A 12,300-nucleotide genomic window follows, 5' to 3' on the forward strand; every position below is an offset into this window, starting at 1 on the left:
AACCCAAATCCTCTGAAAGAGCAACAAGAACTCTAATTTTTAAGCCCTCTCTCCAGGCTTTCCATTTCATTTGTTTGAGACAAAGTCTCTTGCCTGAAACTCACCCATTTAGCAAGACTGTGTGGCCAACAAGCCTCAGGAATCCCTCTGTCCCAGCATGGGAATTACAGACTTGCACTGCTATGCCTTGCTTTTTTTTTTTTTTTTTTTTTTGTGGGTGCTGGAGATGAAACTCAGGTTCTCACGCTTTCATGGCAAACTTAAATGACTGAACCATCTCCCCAGCCGCATTGGAGACAAGGTCTGTCACTGACCTGAAGCTGTTTGTCTAGGCTAGACTGGTTGACTAGTGATCCCCAGCTAACCTCTGTGTCTGCCTTCCTAGCACTGGAGTTGGAAGCGTGAGCCATGGTGCCCAGCTGTCTTTATATGTTCTCAAGAGAGTGCTAAGTTCTTCATGCTTGCAAGGCAGTCACTTCATCACCTGCTGTTTCCCCAGCCCTCAATATGATTTTCAAAAACTTTCCTTAGAGTTCTTGTAATTTTCATGTACTAGTGTATGAGATCCTACATGCTTACAGAAAGCGTGTCAGACAGCTTAAATGTTACCTCAAAACTAATTTAGACTGCTATTTCTCTACATCTAGTAACTGTCTTAAGAGTTGTGGGTAAGCAAAAAGACTCCCTTCAAATGTTGAGCTTTATTATGGCCACTGTGCCTAGGGTGGAGGGAGGTCTGCATGCACGCCTGTGCGCGTGCATGTACATACTCACATGATACTTGGGAGCTCCTTTTCTGCATTCTAAGACATTAAATTCCATTTTTTTATTCATTTATTTTTCTTTTAGCAAAATAAACTTCTGATAAGGTAAAATGCCGTTTTTAAAACTATTTTACATTTTGTTTAAAATCATTTATAAAGTTATCTTGTTAGCTTATCTATAAAACTTATTTATAAAACATTTATAAAGTCATCTTTATATTAAACAACAAAAATGTATCTTGAAGTTTCAATAACATCATTAATAAAAGATAAAATACTACCAGCCACCTTGAGGAAGACTAACAAGAGAAAGGACAGCAGCATGATTGTGAAGTTTTATAGTATTACTAACACTAAAGGATAAAACTCCCTGGTAGAAATATTGAGGACATTGTCAAATGGAAACAAAGTGTTATGAAAAATACAGAAATTGAAATAGAAATTATATAGAATTTCAACATCTTTAAGCTAGTGACTTAATGTGGTCGACTTTTTTCACTGTATATATTATAAATAAATCTGTGACTCTTTAGATTTCTTCACATCGTCTTTTCTTACTGCTCTTACAGTTTATCTTCACATGAAATATAAAACTTAGATTGTCAAGTTTAGCCATTTTGACTCTCTCTGTAACTTTGCCAGTTGGGGTCAGTAGATAGCTGCTACAACAGTTCTAAAGCTCCAGGAAGTAACTGTGTGAGATGATAGGACCAAAACTGTCAAAAGATCTGGTTGGTTTCTAATTGCAATTTTTTCAAAGTACATGTTTATAATGTTTTTTTTTGCGTTATGCTTCCTTTTAAAAGTGTGTTTAAAAATAATAGCTTATATAGTCTAGACATTCAGGAATTAATTATGCCTCCAAACTTAGTCTTGAGTTTTAATTTTTCATTGATATTTTATAAAGTTGTAATCAAATAAAAAATTAATTTTCAGTGGACCCAAAGTCAAAGGTTGGCACATCCCAGAATTGTCCCTTAGAGATAAGTGCCACAGCTTATTGATGTTCTCATGGTAGACATGCTACACTTTTGTCTACACTGCTTGAGATCTATGATAGTGGACAGCACGTGGGGAACCTCCAGCATTGCAAGCATGCTCTGTTTATAGTGAGTGCTTGAGAGTTTTGGACATCATTCTCTTACTTCCCAGTTACTCATCATGGCAGTAATTATCTGAGATACAAGTATAAGTGAGCCCTGGGAATCTGACAGCTTCTCTCTGGCTTCTGTGTATAATTGATGTTGTCTTTAGGTACATCATACTGAATGTTTTTTAATGGAAGCTATTTTCCTAGTGAAATGTCTACAGTATAATTTGTCCTACCCACTAGGTAGTTCTTATATGTGTTATATCCTAAATTATAGTTTGATAATTATTTCTTTCTTTTTAATAAACTGTTAGAAATTTACTGGGGCAAGTGTAAAGTGTATTATTCAAAAATCAAGCGGTATGAATTTTACTCCTTGTTCTCTTTACTATCTGTCATTTAGTAAGTTCCCTAACTTGTTGGAGTTTCTGTCTCGCCCAGTTCCCCACAGCAAGCAAGCCCCAAAGAAAATCACACAGAGGACTCCATAAGATTATAAACTGATTGGCCCATTAGCTCAGGCTTCTTGTTAGCTCTTGTAGCTTATATTAACCCATTCTTATCTATGTTAGCCACATGGCTCAGTACCTTTCTCAGCGGGGCAGCTCACATCTTGCTTCTTTGGAGTCTGGATAGGAGTGGAGGGAGCTTCCTGCTTCCCAGATTACTCCTGTTCTCATCACCCCGCTTCTACTTCCTATCTGGTTGACCCACCTATACTTTCTTGCCTGGCCAATCAGTGTTTATTTAAAAAATGATTGAGAGAATGCAGACAATTCTCCCACACCACTAACTCCTCCAATCCTCTCTTTTAGAGGGAAGAAATCATTCCCTTCACAAACATCCACTCATGTCTCACACTGAGATAACCTATAAAGACTATCTTCAAATGTTGAGATTTATTATGGCCTCTGTGTAGTATGTGTGTATGTTGGGGGGGTTTCGTGCAGCCCTGTGTGTGCTCACTTGATACTTGGGAGTTCTCTTCTTGAATCATCAACATTAAATTCCATTTTATTTCTTCTGATAAAGTAAACTTTTGATAGTGAAATGACTAATCTTTTCCCCACAATTTGTTTACCTGAGTACAGTCCCCAGAGTTTACATGGTAGAAGGAGAGAATCAACTCCTACAGGTAGACCTTGGACTTCCATGTGTATGCCATATAATGCCTCTCACAAAGGGGGTATATTCTTAATTAAAAGAAATAATAGTTGTTATGCCTTTCTTAGTGCTGTTTGAGAAAGAAGCTGTGACCTAGTATTTATGTTATTTATAACCTTCTTTGTTCCAGAAATACAGAAAATTACCTTTTTATTTTGCTTGTGCCTTGTGACCCTGTTTGTTGCTGAAGCAACCAGATTATAGGAGCTACTTAATCATACAAACATATAAGTAATGAAAATCCAGTTTGCTGAAAGAATATTTTACAATGTATTCTTTCAGAGTCTTCTGGTTTTTGTTTGGGTGTTATTGCTAACCCTTGTTTTAATCTAGTCTACTTCCACCATCAACCACTAAAGCATCTCGCTCTCTCTTCACATGGTGTTCCTGCCTTGTGTTCCTGATGTACCATTTTTTCACTTCCTTCCGATTGCAGTTCACTATCGATTTTTGCTTTATTTCAACCCATTAGTCTTTCCTTCATTTCTCTCTCTATTCTGCTGCAATTTCTTGCCCTCATTCTAATAATTAAATGTCTAAATTCCTTATTCCTCTAATTAGATACCTTTGTTACCCTCCTGTTAGCATTTTAGATAAAGGTGAAAACACAGGCCAAGGCCCTTCTTTGTCTCTTCTTCCCTCTCTTGTCACACTGGCACCCTTATTTCCTTTGTTCTGGAGCTTCTGATATTTTGCTGATTTAACTTCATCAGAGTGTGCACACAGGGAACAGCTCTGATGCTTTACTCCCCTCTTCTGATCTGTCCTGAAGAAACTTTTATTTAGGGCTTGGGATAATGCCGGGACCTCATGCTGCGTATTCTCATGGCATCTTTTTCTTTATTGCAGAAATATTCCTCTACAATTAAATTTATAGTTAATGACTATAGCACAGAGTATAGAAATAGTCTCTGAGATATAGCATTATATCTAGCACTTGGTAGGAGTTATAATTTGGTGGGCAGGAGAATAATAGAAAAAAGATGCCTTTTTGGGCATGGAAACATGCCCATAAATAAGTCAGTAGGTAAAATTGTAGAAGATCATTGAAGAGTGCTTCACGTGATTGTGGATGGATTTTTAGTAGAATAAGCTAAGTGGGGGAAAGATGGAGTCAGGTAGGAAGTAACTTTGCTTTCTGTGGCAAAGAACTTTAGCCTCTAAACCTCTTTTTTTCATAGAATTTATAATAATGATAATAATAATACATACTTCCTAAGATTACTGTGAAGTTTTAATAAGACAACACATATGAAAGGTTTGGAACAAGTCCTTTCAGAACAGTCAGATAATATAATATTGTCCTGTTAGTCAATGTAGTACCATGCATTAGCAAGAAGGACTACTGGGTGAGTTCGAAGCCAGCCTGGTCTATAAGAGCTAGTTCCAGGACAGGCTCCAAAGCAGCACAAAGAAACCCTGTCTCAAAAAAGAAAAATACACACACACACACGCACACGCACACACACACACACACTCACACACACACAAGGAATACTAGGAAAATAATTTGTAGTGTAAATAGTAGCATAAAGCTCTGTTAAGAACTGTAGATTTATAACTGTGCAGTAGTGGTGCACGCTGTTAATCCCAACACTCAAGGAGACAGAAGAAGGTGGACCTCTGTGAGTTCGAGGCCATTCTGGTCTAAAAAATGAGTTCCAGGACAGTCAGGGCTACAGAGAAAACCCCTGTCTCAACCTCCTCCCTTCAAAAGACTAAAACTGCAACCAGAAATGATAGTGCAGACCTTTAATCCCAAAACCTAAAACTAGAGGCAGAAAGATCTCTGTGAGTTTGAGGCTAGCCCGATCTACACAGAAAATTCCAGGTCATCCAGGACTACACGCCTGCACATACGTGCATACACACACACATGCACACGCACACTTTATCAGCCTCACCTAACACATTACTTTAGGTGTCCTATAATTTCTATTAATGAGGATTTAAATGTACAGGGGTTTTTGTTTGTTTGTTCGTTTGTTTTTTGTTGTTTTTCAAGTCAGGGTTTCTCTGTAAGTTTCATGTCTGTCCTGGAACTAGCTCTTGTAGACCAGGCTGGCCTCGACCTCACATAGATCTGCCTGCCTCTGCCTTCCAACGGCGTGTGCCACCACCACCTGGCACAGTTTGACTCTTAATCTAAATTTTATTTAAGTCAAGAAAACTAATACTTCTCCTGTTGGCTGTTTTTCAGTGTGCCTGCTTGGCTGATGAGATAGTCTTGAGTGTTGTCTTTCACTTTGGCTTTGTTTTTTACCACCTCTTTTTTCTTGTAGTCATTAACTTTTCAGCAGACTTTTCCTTTCAAGGAGGTCCTACCACGATTCTGCATAAATAGCAGGAAAACTTAAATTTTCCTTGATGGTTTGTTGTGGAGCAGAGGATGATGGAAAACAAGATGCAAAATTTGCTAGCACTGGAAGGTCTCCATTGCTTTGCTTTCTCAAGGAAAATAGTCTGTGACTGAGTCATAATTTTCTCCCATTTTGTTTTGTGTGAAAGTTTATTAGCTTGTAATTTAAATAAAACATCTGGTACTGTTGGCGTCACACACTGTCAAACCTGAACTTTTCCCCTAATTTTATTGTAGACAGCTAGGTTAAATGCTTGAATCTCAGTTCTGGCAGGGATTTTTGAATGTTTATCTTCAAACTTCTGCCTTTAAAAAATTGTGCTGTGACCTGAAGCACATTTAAAGCGATGGAGAATTTCTTAATTATTTAGCATAGGATTTGTCTCTTCTTTTCCTCAGCTGTCATCCTTTTGTTTCTCAGTAATTGTGACTTTGTATTGTCCAACAGCCATTGTGTGATAGTTCCTGGAGAGCCAGGTTTGTTAGCTGAATATGTTCTCTTGATTTGCAGAAAGAAAACAGAAAACCGAATAATTCAAATTGACTTTCAAATTGTTTTTCTGACTTGTAGCCAGAGAGAAAATCAGGTGGTTAGCTGGAAATCCTGGTTTATGGATATTATTCTTGCTTTGTGTATAAAAATTCATTACAATTTATTTGGAAATGCTGAAGCGATGGCTCAGCATTTAAGAGCATCTGCTGCTTTTGTAGAGGATCTAGGTTTGGTTATCAGCACCCAAATGGTGGCTCACAACTATTCATACTCCAAATTCCGGTGGGTCATAATGTTCATTTCTTACCTCTTCTTGTCACTAGGCACATACATGGTATACATTCAGCCATGCAGAGAAAATAATCATACATATTAAATAAATGAATCTAAGAAAAAATTAGACTCACTTTGATATATGTATGATCAGAGGCAGAAATACCTAATACACCTAGCACTGAAACAAGTGAGAAATTAGGCATTCTTCAAGAAAATTGTACTTTACTAACACAGGAAACTCAAGAAGTAAAAGTTTTGAATTCACGTAGAACTTGTCATTCAACATGATTGACAAGATGCTAGGAAAACAATATCCACAAAAACAATTGAAGAGAGTAAGTAAAATACACATTTTGTGAGTCAGCAAGAGAAGGTATAAGAGTATGGATAGGCAGGGGATCCAGAGGTATACTTGGTAAGTTGTTAGACTTTGATTTTGGGCTTTAATTTGACTATAATAAAGAAAGAATCCAGAACAACCCAAGGAGGAAGAACAAATAGGTAATAAACCTTCTTACTCTGCTTTTTCAAAAAAGCAGTCCACAAGTTCAGAGGTATGTCTATGAGCTGGGAAGGAAAGAAGGTACCCAGTGGATGACATTGGGAATGCTTGCATTTTTATAACTACTAGTCCTGCAGAGTTAAGTTGAAATGATCAGTGACTTTGCCAGTAATTTCAATATTTAGAGTAAACGATCAATGCCAAGCAAAATGGTACTTGGCAAAACATATTCAATCAGAGAAGGGAAATCTGAACAAAAAAAAAAAAGAAAATTAAAACTTTCGCACAAATTGCAAGTCCAGAGATATTTATGTTGGTGTCTTCAAAAGCTCAATGGGAACATGGCTCATTTGAGGACACAACTGAGATGAGCAGTTACATTGAAGATTGTTCATTTGGCAGTGCCCGAATTAGTCTCAGCCTGTGTTGCATCAGCTAACAATCCACTGCTCAAGGCAACTCGCATAGCTTAGCCCAAAAAAAAAAAAAAAAAGGTCTTCTGTATACCATGAGGCCATGGTAAGAGTGTCCCATACCTATAGGGGACCAGATAATATCAGGGCCACTAACAACACAATCTACCAATGGTGCCAAGTAAGAAATATCATGTGACCTTGTGTCAAAAAAAGATTTATTAAACAGACTACAGTCACAAATCTTAGGATAAATGCTTGATAAATTATGTTCATATACTTTATCAAAAGATGCCAAGACAAAAGTAACAGATAAGATCTAAACTGAGGGAAGCGAGTTGTATGTGTGCTATTCCATGAAATTAAGAAAATAAAAATAAGCAGTTAGAGATGTATTAGACTTAGAATTCTAAAACAGAAACTGCATAGGTGGTCCTTAAATAACTAAAATATCTTTATCTTCACAGATTAATATTAAGGTAATTGTACATGGGTCCTGGAGATGCTCAGGTGGGAAAGGCACTTACTTCCAAGTCTAAAGACCTGAGTTTGCTCCTTAGGACTCATGGTGAAAGGAGAGAACTGACTTCCTAAGGTTGTCCTCCAAACCTGCTGTTTCTGTCAGTCATCTTCATTGTAGTGTGAAGTAGAATGATAAAAGCAAGCGCTCCAGTCTTCAAGGGAAAACATTCAGTCTTTTGTCATATTTCATCTGCCTTTGTCAATTGCAGAAGTTCTAGTCTTAGATTTTAAGTTGTTTTTATTCTGAAATTGTTAGAAATTTTCATACTTTTTAAAAATCTATTGAGGTGATTATTTTTTCCTGTGTTCTATTAACATGGTATATTACATTGTTTGTTAGTTATTGTTAAGCCAAGCTTTTATTCTTTAGATAAAGTCCAGTTTTGAGGAGTCTCAGTCTTCATGTTTGGTTTTCCAATTAAATTCTCTTTTCTCTGTAATTTAGTCTCCTCCATCCCTCTCCTGTTCCCTCCTAAGCTTCTCTTGGTTTTAGGTGTTGGCTGTTATTTGTAGCAGTCCTTATTTTCCTTGCTTTTAGCACCAAAGATCATTTGTACATTTTTCTCTGCTCCCCTCCCTGCCTCTCCCCTTCCCCTTTCAAGCCTCCCCCAAGGTCCCCATGCTCCCAATTTACTCAGGAGATCTTGTCTTTTTCTTCTTCCCATGTAGATTAGATCTGTGTAAGTCTCTCTTAGTATCTTCATTGTTGTCTAAGTTCTCTGGGATTGTGCTTTGTAGGCTGATTTTCTTTGCTTTATGTTTAAAAACCACCTATGAGTGAGTATGTTGCAAGCAGAGGGTCCCTTGTTTGTTATGGCCATCCAGATAGCTTGCACCCCAAATAGCCACACATAAACTATATTTATTAAAACACTGCTTGCCCTATTAGCTCTAGTTTCTTATTGGCTAATTCTTACATCTTAATTTATTCCATTTCTATTAATCTGTGTATCACCACATGACTGTGGCTTACCGGCAAGATTCTAACCAGCGTCCGTCTCGGGCAGAAGATCCATGATGTCTCTCACTCTGCATTCTTCCTTCCAGCATTCATTTCTGTCTTCTCTTCATTCCTAAGTTCTGCCCTATCAGTCCCGAAGCAGTTTCTTTATTCATTAACCAATGAAAGCAACACATGAACAGAAGAACCTCCTACACCATTTCCCCTTTTCTGTTTAAACAAAACGGAAGGATTTAACATAGTAAAATTCTAGCAAGAATTAAAGTACAATATTTATATCTATTTTATTTTATAACAAAGGAAAAGTATAACTATAACTATCTATCTATTCTTCAACTCCATCAAAGACTCCAGAAGGATATAATATTACCTTAGTAAACAGGAAGTACTTGTAAGCAAGTTTCAAAACTCTAGAATTGACAGATATCTCTCTGCCTGTACAGTTACCCAAAGTTCTTTTGTACCATTGGGGCATCCATCTTTAGCCTACAGGCCCATAGTATCCAGCAGATTTTTTCCATGAAGCAAGAAATTTTAAAGACAGTTCTGCCTGTTCAGTTATTTTCTTTTTTGTCCTGCAGAATGTCTCACAGACTCTTTTATGAAGCAGGAATCCCGAAGGACCATCTCACCTTTAGGCAAGTTTAGCAGTCATCTCTCTGTGGGTAATGCATGTCCAGTGAAACAGTCCAGGCAAGAGCAGTTTCTTGTCCAAATGGATAGCAAACTCCATAAGGCACCTTTTTGATGCCCATCTTCCTCAGAATGTAGCTTGCTTCTGCCAGGAGCAGACGTGTCTCATTGTCATGAAAATTCCTAAGTTACTAAAACATTTTAAATGCCATATTCTGTAGTCTTTGAAAGATATGAAGAATGCCTATCTTTCTGAAATATATCTATGCACATCCAGAAAATCTAACTAACATGACTACAAATTTGACTATTATAGATGATTGTCCATTAATCTTTATTTCTTAATTATATATTACATTTTTAAATGTGTCACGAACCGGCTCAGTGGAGCCACTTAGACCGTGGCAGAAATAGGGTCTTGGTACTGAGGAAGGCACACGGTCGATGATGACAGACAGACACAACACACAAGAGAGTGGTCTGAATCTGCTGCGATTTTACTGAATCATGTTTTCATTATATAGTATTCAAACAAGGAACAAATCAGAAGGTCATGTATTATCAGTTGGCACAGTATGAAAGCTTCTTTTAGTTACATCAGCAATTTCTAAGAAAAGCATATTATCAGGAACAGGTGTTAGACATAAAACATCCTTTGAAGAAGAACTCTTGTTCCTGAGAATGTAAACCTCAGACAAGTGGTTTCATCTTATCTGAGAATAGAAAGTTTCTGTTTCATTATCCCTTTCATGGCCCTCCCCAAGCTCATCTTTCTAACCCTTTCTTTTTCTCATCTAGTAACCAAATATGCCTGACAGCTCTCTGCACCTGCCAAAATATACTTTTTTGTGCCTTCTTATGCAGCAGACACCATGGGGGTCGGGATCTAGCAAGCCTATCAATAAATTAAAGTATAATATAACACTCTTTGTCCATAAACATTAACCCATCTATTCCCTTGATCATCATACACCCCTGTGTATGGCAAGGGTTCTGCTGTAGTCTTATACATTCCCATACTGTGCTTCCCTATCCTAGAGATGTTCATGAAGAGATAATCCTTGTCTTGTAGTTATAAAGAATATTATTATCATAAAAGATATTGTGCAAAGCTCATATCCCACATAACCAGGTAATCGAGAAACTTGTCTATGCCTCAACAGCGGCCAATACTGGGCCATCTGCCATTGACCTCCAGGAAGCCTAGTCCCATAGGACACGTTCCTCCTGTCCAGCATAATGACGTATGTCAGGTCACAAAGATGACACTGGAGTTGGTGTGGCATAAATGAACTACAGAATCATAATACCTTAATCAATAGCAGAAATATAACAAGATTGACATTAAATTGGCATCAATAAACCAAGATCCATACCAATGTAAATTATTCATATCTATATCATATTCCCCTTTAAATGTAAAGAACATTTATTAACAATATTTGGGAATATGGGCGTAGATTGCCATTTTTACTATGTTAATTCTGCCTACCCAAGACATGGGAGATCTTTCCACTTTCTGGTGTCTTCTTCAGTTTTTTTCTTTAAAGATTTAAAGTTCTTGTCATACAAGTCTTCCCCTTGTTTGGTTAGAGTTACTCCAAGATATTTTATACTATTTGCGGCTATTGTGAGGGGTGTTGTTTCTTTGATTCCTTTCGCAGCTCTTTTATCATCTGTGTACAGGAAAGCTACTGACTTTTTTTTGAGTTAATCTTGTATCCTGCTACATTATTGAAAGTGTTTATGAGTTGTAGAAGTTTTTTGGTAGTATTTTGGGGATCAGTTATGTAAACTATCATATCATCAGCAAACAGGGAGAGTTTGACTTCTTCTTTTCCGATTTGTATCCCCTTGATCTCCTGTTGGTGTCTTATTGCTCTAGCTAGGAACTCAAGAACTATATTGAATAGATATGGAGAGAGTGGACAACCTTGTCTTGTTCCTGATTTCAGTGGAATCGCTGGGAGTTTCTCTCCATTTTGTTTGATGTTGGCTGTTGGCTTGCTGTATATTGACTTTATTATGTTTAGGTATGTTCCTTGTATCCCTGCTCTCTCCAAGGCCTTTGTCATGAAGGGATGTTGTATTTTGTCAAAAGCTTTTTCAGCATCTAATGAGATAATCGTGTGGTTTTTATTTTTTAGCTTGTTTATATGGTGGATTACATTGACAGATTTTTATATGTTGAATCATTCCTGCATCTGTGGGATGAAGCTGACTTGATCATGGTAGTTGATGACTCTGATGTGTTCTTGGATTGTATTTCCCAGTATTTTATTTAGTATTTTTACATCAATGTTCATGAATGAGATTGGTCTGTAATTCTCTTTCTTAGTGATGTCTTACTGTGGTTTGGGTATCAGGGTAATTGTAGCCTCATAAAAAGAGTTTGGCAATGTTTCTTCTGATTCTACTATGTGGAATAATTTGAGGAGTATTGGTATTAGTTCTTCTTTGAAAGTCTTGTAGAATTCTGAGCTGAAACTATCTGATCTTGGGCTTTTTTTGGTTGGGAGACTTTTGATGACTGTTTCTATTTCTTCAGCAGTTATAGGTCTGTTTAGTTTGCTTATCTGGTCTTGATTTAATTTTGGTAAGTAATATTTAACCTGAAAGTTGTTCATTTCCTTTAAGTTTTCCAGTTTTGTTGAGTACAGGTTTTTTAAATATGACCTGATGATTCTCTGTATTTCCTCCGTATCTATTATTATGTTCCCCTTTTCATTTCTGATTTTGTTAATTTGGATATTCTCTCTCTGCCTTTTGGTTAATTTGGATAAAAGTTTATTTATTTTGCTGATTTTCTCAACGAACCAATTCTCTGTTTCATTAATTCTTTGTATTCTTTCTTTCTATTTTGTTGATTTTCGCTCTCAATTTGATTATTTCCTGCTCTCTAGTTCTCTTAGGTGAGTTTACTTATTTTTGTTCTAAAGTTTTCAAATGTTTTGTTATTTCACTAGTGTGGGATTTTTCCAACTTCTTTATGTAGGCATTTAGTGCTATGAACTTTCCTCTTAACACTGCTTTTATTGTGTCCCATAAATTTGGGTATGCTGTGTGGTCATTTTCATTGAATTTTAGGAAGTCTTTAATTTCTCCCTTCATTTCTTCCTTGAC

The 12,300-nt window shown here is 36.9% G+C and overlaps 1 protein-coding gene across 9 annotated transcripts in view; it reads left to right on the forward strand.

Annotated features, from left to right (window-relative positions):
• Window positions 1-12,300, forward strand: part of Erc1 (ELKS/RAB6-interacting/CAST family member 1) — a 361,368-nt gene that overhangs the window by 180,994 nt on the left and 168,074 nt on the right. The window lies entirely within an intron of this gene.

The sequence above is a fragment of the Myodes glareolus genome, chromosome 3 (assembly GCF_982192425.1).
Source record: "Myodes glareolus chromosome 3, mMyoGla1.1, whole genome shotgun sequence".
Lineage (NCBI taxonomy): Eukaryota > Metazoa > Chordata > Mammalia > Rodentia > Cricetidae > Myodes > Myodes glareolus.